Source organism: Oryctolagus cuniculus, chromosome 13, assembly GCF_964237555.1.
Source record: "Oryctolagus cuniculus chromosome 13, mOryCun1.1, whole genome shotgun sequence".
Lineage (NCBI taxonomy): Eukaryota > Metazoa > Chordata > Mammalia > Lagomorpha > Leporidae > Oryctolagus > Oryctolagus cuniculus.
Window position 1 is genome coordinate 26,053,444 of NC_091444.1, and position 21,833 is coordinate 26,075,276.

Genomic DNA, 21,833 nt, shown 5'->3' on the forward strand with positions numbered 1-21,833 from the left:
TAATGCGCCTTACTCATCTGGAGACCAACCACAACCTGATACTGAAACTGGACAAGAACCACGAAAGACAACTCCCGGTGACTCCAACTGATGAACACAGGAAAGTGCTAAACCAGTCTGCAGTGAACTGCAGCCAGCCACCCGCCGGGAGAATCGTGCGCACCAGGAACGTGAGGACGGCTCGCCCTTAGAAAATCGGTTACCGTAGTTTTATTATTGCAGTGTATAACGCAGGAAAGCCACTGTGAACATTTAAAAGACCCAAGACTGAAAATATTTGGTAAAATGCGGTCATTTCTGGTTTAAAACAAAACAATTTGGCAAATTAGGAAAAGAACAAATTGCCTTTAACTTAAAAAAAAAAAAAACTAGCAGAAATCTGCAGAAAACATGAAACATACTATGTAATTTCTGGAAAGAAAGTACCATTTAGGCTATCCTGTGTTGTACTGGATTTTTAGGAAAAGCCAAAATTGTACAGATTCTTACCTACAAAACCAGGATTATTTGTCGGATTATCAGAGGGTTCTGCGAATGATCAGCTATGAGATCAACAACCAAAAGCCACAGTATCCCAGGATACAACAACAAAAACAGCTCGGGGAAACCCAAGAAAATTGCAACACTTCACCTGAGGAACACAGGGGAGACGGAGTTCATAAAGAACCACGTGAATGTTAGCCTCAAGACCGGACGAGCATCACCTCCGGACAGCTAATCTCAAAACACACAATCCCAAACAAACGGCAGGAATCTGGGCCGCGGGACGGCACTCTACCAGAGCTCGACCCTGGAGTCTGCGGTTCTTCGCGACGGGTGTAAAATGTGAAACAGCAGCCGCCCTGCACAGACCCCGCCGCCCCAGCGCCCTCCGGCCCCTTCTCGGAAACCCCGCCCCGCAGTCCGGGCGGAAGTCCCGCCCTCAGAAGAGCCCTTTGCTCCCGTCTGCCTCTGCGCCGTCAATAGGCGTTTCCGGTCGGCGGCGGACGCGAGCGCGCAGAGCATACGTCAGCGTCGTGCGCGCGCCTGCGGCTCTCGCAGCCCGGCTCTCTCGGCGCCCGCGAGCTGAGGCTGCGCAGCCCGGCCGTAAAGGTTGGTTTCTTCGAGTTTCCAGTAAGTGACGGCCCCAGCAGGGGCTGTGGCTAGAATTGGAGACCAAGCCGCGGGGGACGCGCCGGCATTTTCTTTCCCCAACACCCTCGCCGGCCTCCCGGGCCCTCCTAGGGCTGCCCTTCGCCCTGCCTCCGGAGATGTCCCCGTCGTCTTCAGCGAGGGGCTTCCTGCTCACGTACTGTGCGGAGCCGTCTCTCAGCTTTGCTTCCACGTTGTGGCGGCCTCGCAAGTGCGCACCGTGAAGACGTGGCAGCCCCCCCACGGTTCCTGCCCGACTCCTTCCCACAAAACCCCGACCGAGGACGGCCCCTCTCGGCGCCCCCGCCCCGCTTCCTCAAAGCTCTCCTGTTAATAAGAATTAAGCCAGGAGTGCCCTAGGAGTAGGGCACTGACCCGCACGCGTTACACCTTTTTGATTCGATCGTGGCAGTACATGATACTCAGATGCGGACGTGAACACGGAGACCCAAGAAAGTTAAATAACTGGCCTGCGCTCAGCAGCTTGGCTGTGGTAGAGTTGAAATTTGAATTTGTTGTGTAGCTAAAACTAACGCTGTTTTCACTGCTTTCTCTCTCCCGAATACTCAGGCACCCCCCCACTCCCACCTTTCTAGTTGTTCCTCCTGAGAAATTTTTTCTGAATGTCGTCTACACTGGCACCGTTCGTAGAAATTTGTCTCTTGCCTGAGAACACTCTTACACCCTTGAGCGTTCAGGTTTACCGGGTCTCTAGCTCAGCTTAGTAATATTTTGCATCTCCAAAATGTGCTTATGCTTCCCTAAAAACACTCCCCTAACTTAGTGCCCACTAACCAGCCCCCATCTCCTGCTTCGGTTTCACACTCATCATCGTTTTCAACAAGCATTTGAGTAGCTGGGTTGTGTAACACAATAAAGGCAATTGGATATCAAAGCAGAAGCATGGCATTGTTAAGACTCCATCAAATAGCAGGTATATGCCAACTCAGTTGCATAGAAAGCGAATTCTACAAGAGTGACTTTGGGCAGATCAATTTAGTGCTAGACTTGTTTTCTCATCTACAAAATGTTAAGTTTAGGCTGTATCACAAAATACTGCATGTCTTAAGTTTACAGAAAGTACTGAGGTAGGAATGACGAGTGGAGGTGGGCATAGTATGTTCTTGATACAGAGAGAAGGATTAGGTGAAGAATTCACTGGGCACATTTTTATTATTTTGAACGTCAGATAAAAGCTGTAGACCTTGCTCTGGAAGTAAAATTCATATTCATATAGCATTTTATACTAAATTTTAGGAGATTCATGACTCTTCTTCCCCGAACTTACATTTCGAAAACTCCTGAGTGAGGGAAATGGAATGAACTATAATTCAGAAGACAGAACTAAGCCAGATATGGAGTACCTTTGTGTTAGGTAGTGTAGAAGCATTGAAGATCTAAAAAGATAAATCTGGGGGCTGGTGTAGTGGTGTAGACAGTAAAGCTACTGCCTGTAACACCAGCATCCCATGTGAGCACTGGTATGGGTCCCAGCTGCTCCACTTCTGATCCAGTTCCCTGCTAATGGCCTGGGATAAGCAACAGGGGATGGTGCAAGTGTTCGGGCCCCTACTACCCACATGGAAGACAGTTGAAGCTCCTGGCTTTGGTCTGGTGAGTGAACCAGCAGATGGACGATCTCTGTCTCCCTCCATCTGTGTAACTCTTTCAGATAAATAAGTAAATCTTAGAAAAAGATAACTCTGGCAGCAGTCTGAAGGACGAGTTAAAGTGGAAATAGTGGGGCTGGCACTGTGGCATAGTAGATTAAGCCTCCACCTGTGGCACCAGTTGAGTCCTGGCTGCTGTACTTCTGATCCAGCTCCGTGCTGGTGGCCTGAGAAGACAGTGGAAGATGGCCAGAGTGCTTGGGCCCCCATACCCACATGGAGACCCAGAAGAAGCTCCTGGCTCCTGGCTTTGGATGGACCCAGCTCCGGCTGCCCATTTTGGGAGTGGACCAGCAGATGGGAGAACTTTGTCTCTGTCCCTCCCTCTGTCGGTAACTCTGCCTCTCAAATAAATAAATAAATCTTTTTTAAAATGTGGAAATAGGGTAATTAAGTGATAGGTGGAATACTTTGGGTAGGTGACTGCCAAGCAGCATTGGGAATGAAGTAAAATTCTGGTAAGGACAAATCAAGAGAACTTGATACCTGACTTGTGGGGAGCAACTGGGAGCAACTCGGACTAGACTAAGTTACTGGAATTAAGACTTATTCTATGCATCTGCTCTCCCACAATATGGCACTGAGAAGGGAGAAACAGCTTCTACACAGCTGCCTCCAGTTCAACCAATAAACCTGTAGGACCTATTCCTGATTGGAGGAGAGCAGCGTACTCGGCGTGTGGGTAGCAGAGTTGGGATTGGTGGAAGGACTATAAAGGAGGAGAGAGACAACATGCACCAGGAACATCTAAGGGGAACACCTGAGGGAACACCTGTGCAGCCCCCGAGATAGCCGGCCGGCGGTGTGCCGCTCCCCCGCGGAAGTGGGGAAAGTGGCAGGGGGAACCGCCCTTCCACGGAGGTGGAAGGGACGGTAGCCAACCCGGGAAGAACCAGCAGCAAACCCGGGAAGGGCCGAGCAGACGAAAGAACAGCGCAGGGTCCTGTGTCATTCCTCCACGAAGAGGGGGAGCGACATAATGGTGCCGTGACTCGGATATGAAGCCTAAGCAGGGTTTAGTGTCGTTCCTCCATGAAGAGGGGGAGCGACATAATGGTGCCGTGACTCGGATAGGGAAACCTAGGAGGGAAGAAACGGGAAGAAGTGGAAAAATACCGGAGAGAGAGACTAGCAAAGAGCCTAGGGAAAAGCCTGACAGAAAAGGTGCCGGAAGAAGCTATCGAAAGCCTAGGCATAGACTTGGATACGGACTGTGGGAAAGAAGTTAGGATTTAAAGTGAAAGCAAGAAGAAACTTAGACTCAGATACGGACTGCAGGTTGAAAGTGAAAGTGAAACCTATAAGAAACTTAGACTTGGATACGGACTGTGGGGAGAGGCCAGGAGAAATGAGAGGGGAATATTGTTGTTGGAAGAAAAGTTAGGGAAACATACCGGGTAGAGAAAAATGTTAGGGAAATTGAAGCCGCGGGGGCAGGCCGAGGCGGAGACGCAAGCTATCTTGGAATTCTTCAAGTCAGCCCGGGCAGCAAAAGGCGAAAATCTGGAACCAGAGGCAGAGACGTGGGCCGCCAGGTTGGAATTCGCCAGGTTAGCCCGGGGAACTTGGACTGAAGGCCGATGGCGGAAACGTGAGCTGGGGCTGTGTGACTCGCGGAGGCTGCCGCGCGCAGAGAGAGCGTGTGGGGCACTAATAGATAGGGAACCCGGGGCTGGCGCGAGGCCATGGTGCGGACGCGAAGGGCGTGGAGACCGCGGAGTGTGCGTGCGAAGCCGAGCCGCGCAGAGCCAGGAGCCCGCCGCGGGGCGGGCGCTGGCGGGGCGAGGCGCCGGGAAGCCGCGCAGAGCCGTGAAGCTGCCACAGGGCGAGGTGCCGAGAAGCAGCCTCGGGGCGGGCGCCGGGAAACCGCGGGGATAAGAGAAGCCGCGAGAAGTTTAGAAGTAAAATGAGAGAAATAAGAATGCTGGTAGATAGAAGTAAAATAGGAGAAATAGGAATGCCCGGAGATAGAGAAACAGAAAAATAAGGCCTCCCCTCAACATGGCAATGAGAGAGCTTGGATTCGGTCTGCCTGATTAGGGAGGTGGTGAGCACCTGCGGGCGGCTAGCAGCTTATGCGCCGCAGGTCACCGAAGACAGGCACGAATTAACATCAATAAGTCTCCCCACAATACCGCAATGAGAAGGCTTGGATTCGGTCTGCCTGATTAGTAAGGCAGTAAGCACCAGCAGGCGGCTCAACCAGAGTATGAGCTGCAGGTCACCAAAGATAGGCACGAACCAACACTAATAAGTCTCCCCACAAGACAGCAATGAGAGGGCTTGGATTTGGTTTGCCTGATAGGGCTTGTAAGCACCTGCATGCAGTTCTAGCAGAGCAGAGCATGCGCTGCAGGGCACCGAACACAGGCGTGCATCAGCACCTAAAAACCTCCTCACAACATGGCGAAGAGAGGATTCGGTTTGCCTGATTGGTAGGGCTTGTAAGCACCTGTGGGCAACTCTAGCAAGCAGAGCAGAGTGTGTGCCGCGGGGCACCGAAGACAGGCGTGTATCAACGCCAAAAATAGAAAGGGGGATCTGTGGGGAGCAACTGGGAGCAACTCGGACTAGACTAAGTTACTGGAATTAAGACTTATTCTATGCATCTGCTCTCCCACAATATGGCACTGAGAAAGGAGAAACAGCTTCTACACAGCTGCCTCCAGTTCAACCAATAAACCTGTAGGACCTACTCCTGATTGGAGGAGAGCAGCGTACTTGGCGTGTGGGTAGCAGAGTTGGGATTGGTGGAAGGACTATAAAGGAGGAGAGAGACAACATGCACCAGGAACATCTAAGGGGAACACCTGAGGGAACACCTGTGCAGCCCCTGAGAGAGCCGGCCGGCAGTGTGCCGCTCCCCCGCGGAAGTGGGGAAAGTGGCCAGGGGGAACCGCCCTTCCACGGAGGTGGAAGGGACGGTAGCCAACCCGGGAAGGACCAGCAGCCAACCCGGGAAGGACCAGCAGCAAACCCGGGGAGGGCCGAGCAGACGAAAGAACAGCGCAGGGTCCTGTGTCGTTCCTCCATGAAGACGGGGAGCGACACTGACTGGATGTAGATGCCCTATCTTTTTGTCTTCAATTTCTTATTGTAATAGTCATTGTGTAGTATCCATACTCAGAGGAAGTACCATCACTGATTTAATGGACATTCAAAAGGATGAAGGAGTGCTACAAACAACCGTGTACTGAGCTCAGTAACTTGGATGAAATGGACCACTACCAAAACTCACCCAAAAAGAAAGTAAGCTGAATGATCCTGAAATTATTAAAGAAGTGAAATTTGTGTTTAAAAACCTTAAAAAAAAACCTTACCATCATAGTTTCACCAGCTAATTTACCAACATTTAAGAACAAAATAATACCAGTTCTACAAAGCTGTTCCAGAAAATAGAAGAGGAAAATTTCTCAGCTAAGTTTATGAAGTCAGTCAGAGTTAGATAAAGATACAAAAAGCAAAACTACAAACTCTTTCATGAACAACAATGCCACATCCTCAAAAAATACCAGCTAATTAGGGTCAGTCAGGTAAGAAGCCAGCAGAGCTGGTAGGGGGCTAGTTTTCCCCGACATGCAGCAGGAGAAAAGGATTAGCTACATCGTCCCTAATCGGAAAGTCGATGAGCACTGTAAAAGGCCCAGGGGCCATTAGTCCCTGCAGTCCAGCTGCATTAATCAACAGGGCATGCATTTCAGGATAACCGGCCATGGGACCCTTTGCACAGACAGCATGTATTCTGAAAGCTGCAGGCTGTTTACCACTAATGTGGTAAAAACAACTTTTCTTGGATGACATCAGTGAAATCTATAAACAGTATTTCAAGAGGAGTTTTCCTGCTTGAGCTGCTTACCAGGTCGCTGCTGTGCCCAAAGGAGTCTGTTGATACTGAAGCAATAGCTCTTCAAGGACCTCTCAGAATAGCATGTCTGTGAGAATACCCAGTGTTGTTTAGTTTGGAGTAATTCTTCAAAAAATCTTAATTTTTAAGGTTGGTGATGAAAATATCTGAAATTATTTTGGAAATATCATATATGAAGATTAAGTGATACATGCAGTTACTGATAGAGTAAATTATGTACACTCATTACTGAATGTGGGAGAAGAGACACACATAGTTAAAGGAAATAATATCTGAAAAAGATGAGTTATTGTTCCTGTGAATAATAAGAGTCGTGCTTAATTCAGTTACATCCTGTTCATTTAATGTTTTGAAATATTTAGTTCTCACATCAGACATAAGATTCTACTTTTACTTTAGTGAAATTAAAATATGCGAATTTGAATGGTAGATGTAAAGAGGAAGGGGCCGGCACTGTGGTGTAGTATGTTAAGCCTCCACCTGCAGTGCTGGCATCCCATATGAACACCGGTTCATGTCCCAGCTGTTCTTCTTCCAATCCAGCTCTCTGCTAATGGCCTGGGAAAGCAGTGGAAGATGGCCCAAGTGCTTGGACCCGTGTACTCACATGGGAGACCCAGAAGAAGCTCCTGGCTCCTGGCTTTGGATCGGCCCAACTCTTACCATTGTGGCCATTTAGGGAGAGAACCAGCGGATGGAAAACCCTTCTGTCTCTGTAACTCTGCTTCTCAAATAAATAAATAAATCTTTAAAAAATAAGAAAATGGACCAAAAGTTTATATAGATAATACTTTTTTTTAGATTGATTAATTTATTTGAAACTCAGAGTTACACAGAGAGAGGAGAGGCAGAGAGAGAGGGCGAGGTCTTCCATCCGCCGGTTCACTCTCCAGATGGCCACAATGGCCAGAACTGCACCGATCCCAAGCCAGGAGCCAGGAGCTTATTCCAAGTCTCCCACACGGGTGCAGGGGCCCAAGGACTTGGGCCATCTTCTACGGCTTTCCCAGGCCATAGCAGAGAGCTGGATGGGAGGTGGAGCAGCCGGGTCTTGAACCGGCGGCCATATGGGATGCCGGCGCTCAGGCCTGGGCGTTAACCCGCTGTGCCACAGCGCCGGCCCCAGATAATACTTGTCTAATGGAAATAGGCATATATATTTTTTTAAATCAGCAAATTAAACACAACTCTATATATTATATATACAAAAATATATATGTAACACATTGCAACCAAGTATTATTTATCCAAAGAATTCAGGGTAGGTTCAACATTTGAAAATCAGTTGGTATTGTGCAACGTATTAAACAACTGAAAAAGAAAAACTATATAATCCTATCAATAAATGCAGAAAAAGTACTTGATAAAATTCAGCATATATCCTGGGCTGGGGCTGTGGCACAGCGGGTTAATGCCCTGGCCTGAAGTGCTGCCACCCCATATGGGTGCTGGTTCTAGTCCCAGCTCCTCTTCTTCCAATCCGGCTCTCTGCTGTGGCCTGGGATAGCAGTAGAAGATGGCGCAAGTCGAGGCCAGCGCCATGGCTCACTTGGTTAATCCTCCGCCAGCAGCGCCGGCATCCCATATGGGCACCGAGTTCTAGTCCCAGTTGCTCTTCTTCCAGTCCAGCTCTCTGCCATGGCTGGGGAAGGCAGTGGAGGATGGCCCAGGTGCTTGGACCCCTGCACCTGCATGAGAGACCAGGAGGAAGCACCTGGCTCCTGGCTTGGGACCGGCGTAGCTCCAGCCATAGCGGCCATTTTGGGGGTGAACCAACGGAAGGAAGACCTTTCTGTCTCTCTCTCTCTCTCTCTCTCTCTCTCTCATTGTCTAACTCTATCTGTTAAAATTAAAAAAAAAAAAAAAGAAAGAAAGAAAAGAAGAAGATGGCGCAAGTCCCTGGGCCTCTGCACCCACGTGGGAGATCTAGAAGAAGCTCCTGGCTCCTGGCTTTGGATCGGTGCAGCTACGGTCGTTGCAGCCAATTGGGGAGTGAACCATGGGATGGAAGACTTCTCTCTCTCTGCCTCTCCTCTCTCTGTGTGTAATTCTGACTTTCAAATAAATTAAATAAATAAATCTTTAAAAAATTCAGCATATATCCATTATTTTAAAAACTTAGCAGACTACTAGAAGAAAACCTGTTAAAAGGCATCTGCAAAACCTGTAGCTTGGGGCAGCGCTGTGGTGCAGCAGGTAAAACAACAACCTGCAATACCAGCATCCCGTATGGGTGCCTTTCAAATAAAAAAAATTAAAAAAAAACAAAACAAAACAAAACACGTGTAGCTCACATTATACTTAACTGGAAAGACTGAATACTCCCCACATCACAAGAATTAGGAAATTGGGCAAGGATATCTGTTTTGTTTTAAAGATTTATTTATTTATTTGAAAGGCAATAACAGGCAGAGAGTTTTCCATTCGTTGGATCACTTCCCAATTGGCCACAATGGCTGGAGTTGTGCCGATCTGAAGCAAGGAGCTTCTTCTGGGTCTCCCATGTGGGTGCAGGGGCCCAAGGCCTTGGGCCATCTTCCACTGCTTTCCCAGGCCATAGCAGAGAGCTGGATTGGCAGTGGAGCAACCAGGACTCGATGCTGGCACTGCAGGTGGTGGCTTTACCTGCTACACCACAGTGCTGGCCCCAGGATATCTTGTTATTACCACTCATTCAATATTGGTACAAGTCCTAGCAACTATATTTAGGCAAGAAAGGAGGGTAAAGGCATTCTGATTGGTAAAGAAGAAACAAAATTATACCCATTTTCAGATGATGTCAGTGTCTACAGAGTAAATCTCAAAAGGTCTATTAAAAAGCTCTTCAGGATAAAAAGTGAATTTAGTAGGTTGTAGGGTACAAGGTTAACATACAAAAATCAAGCATGTTTCTATACTAGCAATGAATACTTGGAAACTGACTCAATTTTCCCCAATAGCTGTCACCACTGCCTCCCAAGCTCGTTTGTCAGCAGGAAGGTGGAGTCAGGAGCCAGAGTTGAATATGGAACGCAGTGTACACCAATAAGGAATGCAAGCATTTTAACTAGGCTAAGCTAAATGCCTGCTCCTCTTGGATGTTCTTATGCTCTAGATTTTCTTCAAGTATCTGCTATTATTTTATAGTTCATTCATATTTAGGAACAAGGAATAAGAAAGATGACAAATGTTTTTATACATGAAGGGAGGTTGTTAACTGGCAGGTCTAATTTTAAGGCTCTGCAAATTATTAGCCATCTCGGGCAAGTGAACTTAACCACCTGTCTCATGTGAAATAAATGGGATGATATGTTTTTTAGTGTTTTGTTCTAAGTATTAAATGCAGAATGCATGAACAGACTTTAAAATAGTTCCTGGTATATACCAAACACTTAATGTATGTTTTTAAAGATTTATTTATTTGTTTAGAAGGAGAGTTACAGAGAGAGGGAAGGTATCTCTGCCACCCCAGCCAGGATGGATTCTTTACTATCTCTACCTCTGTGTGTCATTAACTGGTAGGAAATGATAGGCTGAGCCTAGATCACATGCCTATGTCCTAACTGCAGAGGAAACTGGGAAAGTAAACATTGGTCTTTTCAGCATTGATAGTGGAAGGCATACAAAGGAAGATTGACCATATAGAAGAAGCAGATTCAGGTACTAGACAGTGAAAATATAACAGGTGTTCTCCACACTCAACTGTGAACAACGTCAAACTAGCTCACTTTAAACTCTTTGTCTCACCTGCCTTTATCCTCTCAGTATTTATTAATTGTTGTAATTTTTCTATTAATTAATTTGTTATTAATATTATATCTAACTCTACTTGCTCTATCAACTTTAGTCAGTTACTTTACTCTCTTTTATATACATCAGTCTATTGTTATCCCTATCATTTCCTCCATCTTTTCTTCCCCTTGTTTTTATTTTACCTTTTCAAAAGCTAATATTTAGTTTGATCTACAAAACAAAATGAAGTCATTTTTATTGCCCGAGATTCAAATTCACGGTATAAAATAAATAATATTTAGATTATTATCAATATATAAATATTAGTATAGGGGCTGGTGTTATGGTGCAGTGGGTTAAGTCACCACTTGTGATGCTGGCATCCCATGTTGGAGTACTGATTCACGTGTCAGCTGTTCTGCTTCCCAATCCAGCTCCCTGTTAATGGGCTTGGGAAAGCAATAGAGGATGGCCAAAGTACTTGGGCCCTTGTACCCAATGTGGGAGACCACAATGGAGTTCTTGGATATTGACTTTGACCTGACCCAGCCTTGGCTGTTGCAGCCATTTAGAGAATAAACCAGCAGATGGAAAATATCCTTCACTTTCTTTCTCCCTCTCCCTGTATCTCCCTTTCTGTATCTGATACTATATATTTCAAATATGAAAATAAATGTCTCTTAAAAATATTACTGCAATGCCAAGTCATATGCAGGAATTAGATTTTCATTTCATGGACCGAATATGATTATTGGGACTCTTTAAGGAGAATATTTCCAGTCATAGCACCAAACACATAATTTATATTCTTTTTTTAAACACTTACTTATTTACTTATTTGAAAGATAGATTTACAGAGAGAGAGGAAGAGAGAGATATCTTCCATCCACTGGTTCACCCCCTAAATGGACCCAATAATTGGGGCTGGGCCAGGCCAAAGCCAGGAGCCTTGAACTCCATCCTGGTCTCCCACGTGAGTGCAGGATCCCAAATACTTGGGTCATCTTCCACTGCTTTTCCAGGTGAATTATGGAGCTGGATCAGAAGAGGAGCAGCCAGAGCTTGAACCATTGCTCACATGGGATGTTGGCATCACAGGTGGTGGCTTACCCTGCTGAACCATAATGCCATATCACTCATATTCTGTCAGCTGCTTAAAACTGTGTTGTGTACTATGTTTGCTTCATATTTGAATGGTGACTTTTTTTGTATAATTTTTATCTTAGAGTTTCCAGTCTCCTATTAGTATTTTATTATTGACAAAAAAATAATGTAACTTTGTCATAATGATAAGACTTGCTATCCTTTCTATCATACTATTTCAGAAAGTTTTCTTTTCCCTAGGAATGTTCTTGCCTGTGTTAGTATCATCTAGACAACTTTGAATGCTGCCAAAGCCAGATATATAACAGACATCCCAGGATTTCCCCCTCACTGGTCTTCTGGGTTGGACCCATTGTTTTATTAGATTTGTGACTTCCTCCCTCTTAGAATTTTGCTTTGACTGTTTAGAGTGTGTTGCCAAAGAAATCTTTCCAGAGTTTTCTATATGAAATTTATTGCTAAGTCTTAACATCTCAGTTGGTCGATATTCTGCCATCACTAATTGATAGTTTCAAAATTATTTCCCCCATTCCAATTTCTAGAGGCAAATATTTCAAACTCTTTTAGCAGTATGTTTTCACATCTATCTCTGAATATATTGGTAGAGATTTGTTTGATTTATTTGAAAATCAGAGTTACAGAGAGTGAAAGAGAGACAGAGAGATCGTTCATCCACTGATTCACTCCCCAAATGGCTGAAACAGCCAGAGCTGGGTCTGGCTGAAACCAGGAGCCAGAAGCTTCTTCCTGATGTCTCACATGGGTGCAGGGGCCGAAGCACTTTGGCTATCTTCTGCTGTTTTCCCAGGCACATTAGCAGGGAGCTGGATTGGAAGTGGAGTAGCTGGGACTCAAACCGGTGCCCATAACGTCACAGGCAGAGGCTGTACCCACTATGCCACAATAACTGGCCCGTGTCTCTGAATCATTGAATAACTTGTCTATGGAGTCATTTCTTCAATTTTCAGTTTTAGGCTCTGTGGAAGATAAGAATTTAATTATTTTTTTTGTTTTTTAAGCCACCATTTCCCATTCCCTCACATTCCTATCCTCCTAAACAGGAGTTCATTAGAACCTTGATGGTTTTGTTACTCAGTAACTTCATTTTTATGACTGTGTGGATGCTGTTCACAGCTGAATCATATAATCCTTTCCTTTTCTAACACAACTTTTTGTTTTCTTTGCACTTAATAATATGGTGGCACAGGTAGAAGAGATGTTGCACAGATAGAATCTGGATGATCTGGTAGTTGGACATGGAAAGTTTTAAGACAGAGTTTTATTAGAAATGCACCATTTTAGTGGGGGAAGTCTTAATAAAGGCGCATCCTAAGTGGTTTTTTAGTACTATGCACATACTAAAGTATGTTTAGTACATACTTAAAATGAAAGTTCTAAATAATTCCTACAATGTATATATGTTTGTTGTGTAGTAAGTTCAAAATAGAGTCATTTTTCTGAAAAATTTGTTGAAATGCATCTAATACAAGCATTCTGTCATAAATTGTCCCATTAGGCTGTGGCCCTCCATTAGTTAAATGACAGGCTGATATTTGCTACTCAGTGGACCAACTATTACAAGGATTTAGATAACTACACATGATTTTTCTTCCTTTAAAATCTCCAGCATGTAACAGTTGCACACAATATGAAGGATAAATTAGTGGGTATCATCTTACGGAATAGAAAAAAATAAAACTTTTGACTTCTCAACACTTAGTATTGACAAAATGTAAAACCTGCCTTTTCTGCAATCTTCCTCATCTTAATAAAGTGTCAACATTTGCCTGGCCTGGGAATCGTTCTTTTTTAAAATATTTTATTTATTTATTTATTTGAGAGGTAGAATTACAGATAGTGAGAGGGAGAGACAGAGGGAAAGGTCTTCCATCCACTGCTTCACTCCCCAAATGGCCGCAACAGCCAGCACTGAGCTGATCCAAAGCCAGGAGCCAGGAGCTTCTTCCAGGTCTCCCATGTGTGGGCAAGGGCCCATGGACTTGGGCCAAGTTCTACTGCTTTCCCAGGCCATAGCAGAGAGCTGGATTGGAAGAAGGGCAGCTGGGACATGAACTGACGCCCATATGGGACACCAGCACCAGAGGTGGAGGATTAACCGACTGCGCCACAGCACCGGCCTGGGAATCATTCTTGTTTCTTCTCTCTCTCCCCACTCCACAATTAGCATGACACACATATTCAGTTAGTGACAGTTACTATAGATTTGCTGGCTTGAAATTTCTTCCTTTCTTCCTTGGCTTACAAAGACTAAAAAGCATATCTTCAAATTTTAGTCTCCCTCGCAGCTAGCAATAGCCATTTGGTGCAATTCTGGCCAATGATGTAAGGTGAAATTCATATCATCTTAAAAGCATAATTCCTGTAAAAAAAAAAAATGATGGGAAGCATGTGCCAAACTTTTATTTAACTCAGGGAACCAGCAAGATGGAAAAGCTAGTTAAAACAATAATATTAAAAATTTGGTTGTTTTTCATAGTGAGTAGGGTGAGGGGAAAAAATGCTGAGATAAGATTGTTAAATTAGATACAAAACTAATTAAAGGCCAATAAGGCAGTAACACCATATTCTTTAAGGTAATCCTTTCTGCTAGTCAGAAGAGAAAAATCCTTGCACTTCTTACATGTCAACAACATTGCCTTCCATGGAGAGTGAAATGAGTGCTGGGCAGTTTCTTAGGGGGTGTTCCTGCATGACATTAAAAGGTTGTGAGACCACCACGGGACCACGTAATCACTTAACCTTATTTCCTAGTTTTGAATATTCTCCTTGATTATTGTAATAATGCTCTGAACCTTACTTGGAGTTAAGACTTCGTGCTTTTCTAGCTTCAGTCTGGGTACCTGTGATGGCAGAAATCTCTTCCTCATTCTCATTTGTGCTGGACAGGTGAGAGGGGCACAAGGAAGAGGCCTCCTGTCACCCTCTGTCCAGCTCAGATGAGCTGTCAGCGCAGACAGCAGAGTTCACAGCAGGACGGCGTCAGATACTACCGGCTCCTGTTAACTGTGCTGAAGAACAAGCATACTTATAAAGGTTGTAATGTTTCGTTGGTTATGTGGGGGGGCAGGGAGAACTATAGTAAAGAAAGAGCAAATACAATTAAGAAAAAAGGATAAAGAGACGATAGGATTTAATGTTTAATATATGCAAAGTGTTGTATCACTGTAAACTATTTTACCTCACTAAGATATATGGTCAGCTTTCCACAGATAACTAAAACTTCACCTGGTAGTTGGCATAGGATTTTATTTGTGGGGAATTAGAAACTCATAAATAAGCCTCACCTCTCACAAAATTTATGTAAAAATAATACTGTTATTGATTGATATGAGGTAATTTAAGATTTTGAAGTTGCTGAACACTTTGCCCTTTATAATAAGTATTCAAAATTTGCAAATCTGGGAAATTTACTATCAGTTATTTCCATTGCTATTGATTTCTATCCATTCTTTGTAAATCCTTATTTATATTGTCTGTCTCAGAATCTCTCTATCATTTGAAAGCTATATTTTCCTAGTTGAAATTTATTTTTGTCTAATTTCTAGGTCATATGAATTGGAGTTGCTGATATAAAGCTACTGTATATAAAATACTTATATAATCTGATGATAAAAGTTGATGATTTATGGTATTATAAACTTGAAGTAAAGTTCCAGTGTTCATTTAACTTATTTTTCAAGGTTTAACAAGCTCTCATCTTAACACCATGATGACCTAAGTTTGTTTCCTCCTGTAATTGTGAAGAATCAGTGTATCTAGTATAACAAGTAGCAAATTTCTTCTAATCCGTTCTCCTTTTTGTCTGTAGAGGCACTGAATCCAGGCTGAGCTTTTTGATTTCCAGAACTCAGCCTTTGGTGGAGGTGGTCAAGCAAGGCTGAGAGCTCAACACTGGGATGTCCTTCACACCAAGTCTAGGCTCAGCACCACTCTTCACATCCTCTGTAACCACACAGTAAAGAGCTTGGAAAGCATTTTTTTAAATTTTTACTTATTATTTTTGAGAGGTGGTGAGCTGGAGGGGGGCTGGCAGAGAGAACCTGTTCCTGTCTATCGATGCACTCCCCAAATGCCCAGGAGCCAGGAACTGAATCCAAGTCCCCTGCATGGGTAGGAAGGACCCAACTACTTGAGCCATCACCTGCTGCCCCTCGGGGTGTGCATGAGCTGGAAGGGGAGCAAAGCCAGGACTCAGACTGAGCACTGGACTGTGAGATGTAGGAGTCTCACGCGGCACCTTAACTGCAGCCCAAACACTCACCTCAAAAACGCTGGAAGATATTAAAAGATGAAATGAAGCTGGAAAAAAATCACAGTATGAACCAAATGTAATTCTTGCTATATGAGCTGTAACAGATCAACTAGAGAAAACCAAAATATTTGAACAATTTATAAGATAATACAAATTGTTAACAAGTCTCTTTTCATATGCAATATTTTTAAAAGAATTATTTATTTATTTGAAAGGCAGAGTTAGAGGGAAACACAGAGAGCAAGAGAGGTTTTCCATCCACTGGTTCACTCCCTAAAAGACCACAATGGGTAGGGCTAGGTCAGGCTGAAGCCAGGCCAGGAGCTTTTTCCAGGTCTCCCTCATAGGTGGCAGGGGCCCAAGAACTTGGGCCATCTTCTGCTACTTTCTCAGGCACATTAACGGGAAGCTGGATTGGAAGTTGAGTCTATGAACCGATTACCCATATGGGATGCAGGTGTCATAGAGGGCACCTTAACCCACTGTGCCACAACCTTGGCCCCTACAGTCTTTCTTGTAATGAAATAGATTTGTATTCAAATTGCATTTTTCTGTCAGACTGACAGAGAAAAACAAACAAAAAACAGTGTTGTTGAAGGAATGAGTATCCTATCCTAATCCACTGCTGTGTCTAACTCGCCTCCTCTTGAAAGTAGGCTGATGATAATGAAAAAGTGACATCTTGGAATTTCCAAAGCCAGGTTTTAACAAGCCTTTAAGGGTTAATGTTGTGATGTAGTGGGTTAAGTCACTGCCTGTGACCCCAATATCCCATATGGGCAACTGGTTCCTGTTCCAGCTGCCTGTCTTCTGATCCAACTCCCTGCTAACTCACCTAGGAAAGCAGTGAAAGGTAGCCCAACTACTGGGGCCCCTGCCACCCACGTGGGAGACCTGGATGGAGTTCCGGGCTTCTAGCTTTGACCTAGCCCAGCCCCAGCTATTTGTGGCCATTTGGATAGTGAATCAGTGGATGGAAGATCTCTCTCTCTCTCTCGCTCTGTCTCTCCTCATCTCTGTTAACTCTGCCTTTCAAAAATAAAAAACAGACAAATGAAAAATAAGACTTTAAGCTTTTGCATGGAACACCTGATCTTGGAACAGTCTCTCTCTCCCCTTCCAAACCCAGCCACCACCCTGTGATGAACTGTAGTCATATGGAGAGCCACTTGTCCAGTGGAAGCATCTACTTCTGGTGTGGATCAAGTTGGAGAACCCCGCTCAGCTAAGGAAGTGTGTGTCCTTAGGTGTCTTAGCTACTCAAGAGTAAGTAGACTTGGGGTCGGCACTGTAGCGCAGCAGGTTAAAAACTGTGGCCTGCAGCGCCAGCATCCCATAAGGGTGCCAGTTCGAGTCCTGGCTACTCCACTTCTGATCCAGCTCTCTGCTATGGCCTGGGAAAGCAGTGGAAGATGGCCCAAGTCCTTGGGCCGCTGCGCCCACGTGGGAGACTGGGAAGAAGCTCCTGACTCAGCTCAGCTCAGCTCTGGCCATTGCGGTCATTTGGGGAGTGAACCAGAGGAATGGAAGATTCTCTCTCTCTCTCTCTCTCTCTCTCTCTCTCTCTCTCTGTAACTCTTTCAAATAAATAATATAAATCTTAAAAAAGAGAGAGAGAGAGTAAGTAGACTTGAAAGCTGGCAGCCAAGCCACTGTTGTCATCCATTCCCAGACTGCCTAAGCTTTTAGTGATAATTTTTCCATCTCATTGAGTCCATGAAATCTGAAAACCACACCCAACAGAGTAAAAAAGTAACAGCATCTAAGTAAGTACGAAAGAGGAAGAAATGAATTCCATGTCTTGTCCTTTGGAGCTCTGCTGGGAGAATCAGGCTGGAGTTGGTAATCTTCTACTGTGCATCAGTTGATCATGGCTGTGGAAGGACTGAGTCATCAGCGGTATACATATTTGCTTCAGACAGCACATTATCCTAAGCAGAAAGGTGTCTCGGCAGAGAACATGTCACGAACACACAAAGCGCTGGGCTTTTGGTAGCTGCGAGTTTGCTAAATTGTTCATAGAGCACAGTGTTTTGTTATGAAAGAAGCAGTTTTCCAGGAATTGAGAGAACCAGGTTCCAGCCACTGCCAGAAAAACAGAGATGCTGAGCTGTATGCTGAGTTATGCTCTTTACAACCTTGGAGAAGTCACAAACCATGTAAACCTCTGCTTCCCTCTCTGTAAATGGAGGTGAAAATGCCTACCTCACCACATGCTGAGGGTAAAATGCCGTCATGAGTGCACTGCACTCTGCGTGTGCCTGGCACATATAGTACATGTCTAAACCAGGACTTCGCTTTCTTGTGGCCATTGCCAGTGATGTGCTATGTAATGTTGGGCAAATTGCTGTCTCGTCTGCTCCCCCAGGGTTAGTGCAAAGGTCAAATGAGAAAATGAATGGAAGGAAGGTAATGTGACATGGTGGAAGATGGGATATGCCTGGAGCTGTTCCTGGGAGGCAGCCTGCAGGGTGGGGACAGCCCCTAAGGGCTCAGAGGACAGATGAGCTAGTAGAAACCAAAGGATGCACAGGCCACAGCAAGAAGCTTCTGAGCGTGTATCCAGGTGCTCAGAATAGGCGCCTTTAGCTTTATGTGCCTTTATTTCAGTGGGTTACCACCAAGTGTCGTGCCAAGAAAACAGACTCAACAAGGTTAAATGGGCCAAGTCCACACAATCCGTAGATGTCACTGCAGGTGACTTGGACAGGCTGGGATGCTGTGGCAGCTGCTGCCTGGGCCTCTGGTCCAGCCAAGAGCCATGCTGGGCACACCTGCAGAGGAGTTTGTCTCTAGCCGGAAAGGCAGGATGCACCCAGAGCCCTGTCTGTCGCAGTGCAGGTGCTGATCCACAGCCAGTTCCATGGACTCGGGCTGGGCCTCGCATGATCACCAGGGGGCATCCACACGCAGAAAAGGACAAGTTTGGTTCCCAGGACTGGCTTGTGTTTGACGATGGCTTTAGGCCCAGCGGATTAGAGCGTGTTGCCAGTGACTGGCTCTGAGGACAAGGGCAGCACCCACACCCTCCACTCACTGTCACCAGCCGCCTCACAGTGCGGCCACTTAGCAGAAGAAGGGAAGAAAAGCTTAAGTGCAGCCCCCGATCAGCAGCCACACCCACCTGCTGGATTCCAACTTTCTCGCCCCGTCCCTCTCCTTCCCCCCTCCCCCTCACTCTCTCAACCTCTCTCCCTCTCTCTCCATCTCTCCAAGTGCTTTATGAATAGTATTCAAGCAGACACCAGATAATGGTATTATTTTTGCAGGTTTATAAGAAACAGCTGTGATCCAGTCACCCTGCATTTTCCCAGCTGCTGTAAAAGGGAATTTGCAGCATTCCCTACAGGAGATGTCCCATCTCTAAGCATCTCACTGCTGCTAAGGAGGTGAGACACATCCATCCTAGCTAAACAATATGCATGCAATAAATAACCTTGCAATCATTGGTCTCTAACATCAGATCACACAAGGCCATGGTAGTACTTCCAGCTTGCATCATCTCCTATTGAAATGAAGTCATTAAGGCCTGTGTTAGATTCAGAGGTGCCCACAGCAAATTTCCTGAGTCCTTCAGAAACAGTAATCAAAAGCCATGACTTTTAGGCCTTGGCTGCACAATGGAATCACTGAGAAAACTTTAGAAAAATTGGTGCCTGAGTGCCATCCAGAGTTTCTGATTTCGTTAGTCTGGGGTTGGCCTGGATGCCTGCAAGTTTGAAGGCTCCCAAGATGATCCGATGTGCACCAAGGGTTGAGAACCACAGAGCTAAACCTTAGGAAACTGGGAAACAGGGCTGGAGAACATGGATTAAAAGAGCCAGCAGGTCTGGACCTCCCAAGGAATGAAGGTGAAAGATGTTCTGCAGGGTGTCCAGTAGAAGGGAAGACTGTCTCACACAGCCAGAAGGTCTTAATTCTGGAGGCTCCTTTATAGCTTGCAAAACATCTGACCTTACTTTCGGCCTCACCACAAGCCTGGATGGTAGAGAGGTGGCTACGCTTATCTGGGCCTTGAGGAAAAAGGGCCTCCAGGAGGTGAGTGAGTTGCAAAGACGTTAAGTGGGAGAAACATTTCATAGAACTGTAATACAGACTGTTCAGCAGCCGAAAAATTAAAATGATTTTATCTGCACTGTTAAACTCCCTTTTCCCTCAGAGACCAACATCTGCTCATGAGTGAAAGATGGGAGACCTTCGAAGAGAAGACAGAGAGGCAGAAGGAAAAAACAAAGTGGAAAGTTCAGCAAGATGACTTGAGTTGACTGCATACCAGGAACAAGGAGCAGCTGTCGTTCTCTCCTTGTGTGTCTACATGTGGGCAGAAGATGAAATGGCCCAGAAGGTTGGCAGCTGTGGAACTTTCTAGTTTTCCCATGCATGGAGGCTTGCCAAGAGGAGAGGTGGGGTGGAAGCTTCTATGAACTGCCTTGGTACAGCAGCAAAGGTGACATTAAGTTGTCGATACTACAACATTCGGTAATAAGGAAAACCATTTTAATATGAAGCTGTTCAGATTTTCAAAGAGTAAATCTTTCAGACTTGGGAGGTTTTAGATGTTCTCTTAGAGCTCTGGAAGTTGATCTGTGGGGACTATCTCATATTTTCCCCATCCACTTTATTGTAGCAAACAGCACCCCCCTCTCATTTTGTGTAGGTCCAGGTGGGGCTGTGATCTGGTGCCCCAGGCCCTGGAAGAAGAGTTCCCATCCCCAGCAACAGTGCCTGCTCCAGGGGTGGCAGACATCCCGAGTGAGGCAAAGTGTGTTCTGCTTACAGAGCAGTGGCCACAGCAAAAGTAAGCCCCAAACCACAGGAGTTCACAAACAGGAATGTATTTCTAAGTCACATAAGTCCAACATGGCCTTCCATGTGGTTATTCAGGACCCAGGCCCCTTTTTTCTTGTGGTCTCTTCTCAGATCTTAGAGTCCTCTCCATTCAGCCAGCAAATGGGGAAAGAGGACAGAGAATCACTTCGGGGAGGTTTTTAATGGCCGAAGCCTGGGCTTCGCCGCGGCTCACTAGGCTAATCCTCCACCTTGCGGCGCCAGCACACCGGGTTCTAGCCCCGGTCGGGGTGCCGGATTCTGTCCCGGTTGCCCCTCTTCCAGGCCAGCTCTCTGCTGTGGCCCGGGAGTGCAGTGGAGGATGGCCCAAGTGCTTGGGCCCTGCCCCCCATGGGAGACCAGGATAAGTACCTGGCTCCTGCCATCGGATCAACGCGGTGTGCCGCCCGCAGCACGCTGGCCGCGGCGGCCATTGGAGGGTGAACCAACGGCAAAGGAAGACCTTTCTCTCTCTCTGTCTCTCTCACTGTCCACTCTGCCTGTCAAAAATAAAAATAAAAATAAAAATAAATACATAATGGGCGAAGCCTGGAAGTGGAACCTTTTACATCAGTTCACGTTCCAGCAGCCAAACTCAGTCTCATGGCCATTGTCAAGGCAAAGTAGGCCAGGAACGTCATCTCACTGTGAGTGCAGGAGAATGAAGAAGCGGGTTTGGTGAACACATAGCTAGCCTTTGCCACAAGGCCTTTCTCTGGAGTTGGGTATAAGTGTCAGGAGAACTAAACTGGGGTCAAGTCAGCCAGGGCACCAGCAGCTCTCCTCCCTAGCTGCAGAGAGCTGTGACCACCCTAAATGAATAATCACCACCACACAGAAGGAGATGGAGTTGAGAGACTGGGGTGGTGGGAAGGGCAGGGGAGACTACAAGAAAGAAGAGGAGGACGGATGGCATTGGCAGTAGACATAAACGTTTTTCATTACCAGTTATTGGAATTCTTGAGATTTCCCCTGAGTTGTTTCTATAAGATTCAGTGTTTTATTTTGAGATAGTGAGAAAAGGTGAGAAGGCTTTATGTTGCTCTTTGCAAGCATGTCTCAAAAAATAAAACATGGAGGTGGCAAGTAGTGTCAAATAGATAATTGTCACTATCACATTTTCACATTACTTTTCAAAGTGTTAGAGAATTGTGGTTGCTGTGGAAGAATTATAATTGGGTGATTCTGATGAGGATCTAAGTAGGAAGTAGGTTTAGGTTAATTTGCATCATCATTATCATTTGTGTGCAGT

The 21,833-nt window shown here is 45.5% G+C and overlaps 1 long non-coding RNA gene across 1 annotated transcript; it reads left to right on the forward strand.

Annotated features, from left to right (window-relative positions):
* The first annotated feature begins 977 nt into the window (after positions 1-977).
* LOC138844939 (uncharacterized) lies at positions 978-20,031 on the forward strand. The gene is made up of 3 exons (XR_011381425.1): positions 978-1,113; positions 19,024-19,143; positions 19,914-20,031. It is a non-coding gene; the product is annotated as an uncharacterized lncRNA (long non-coding RNA).
* The last annotated feature ends 1,802 nt before the right edge of the window (positions 20,032-21,833 follow it).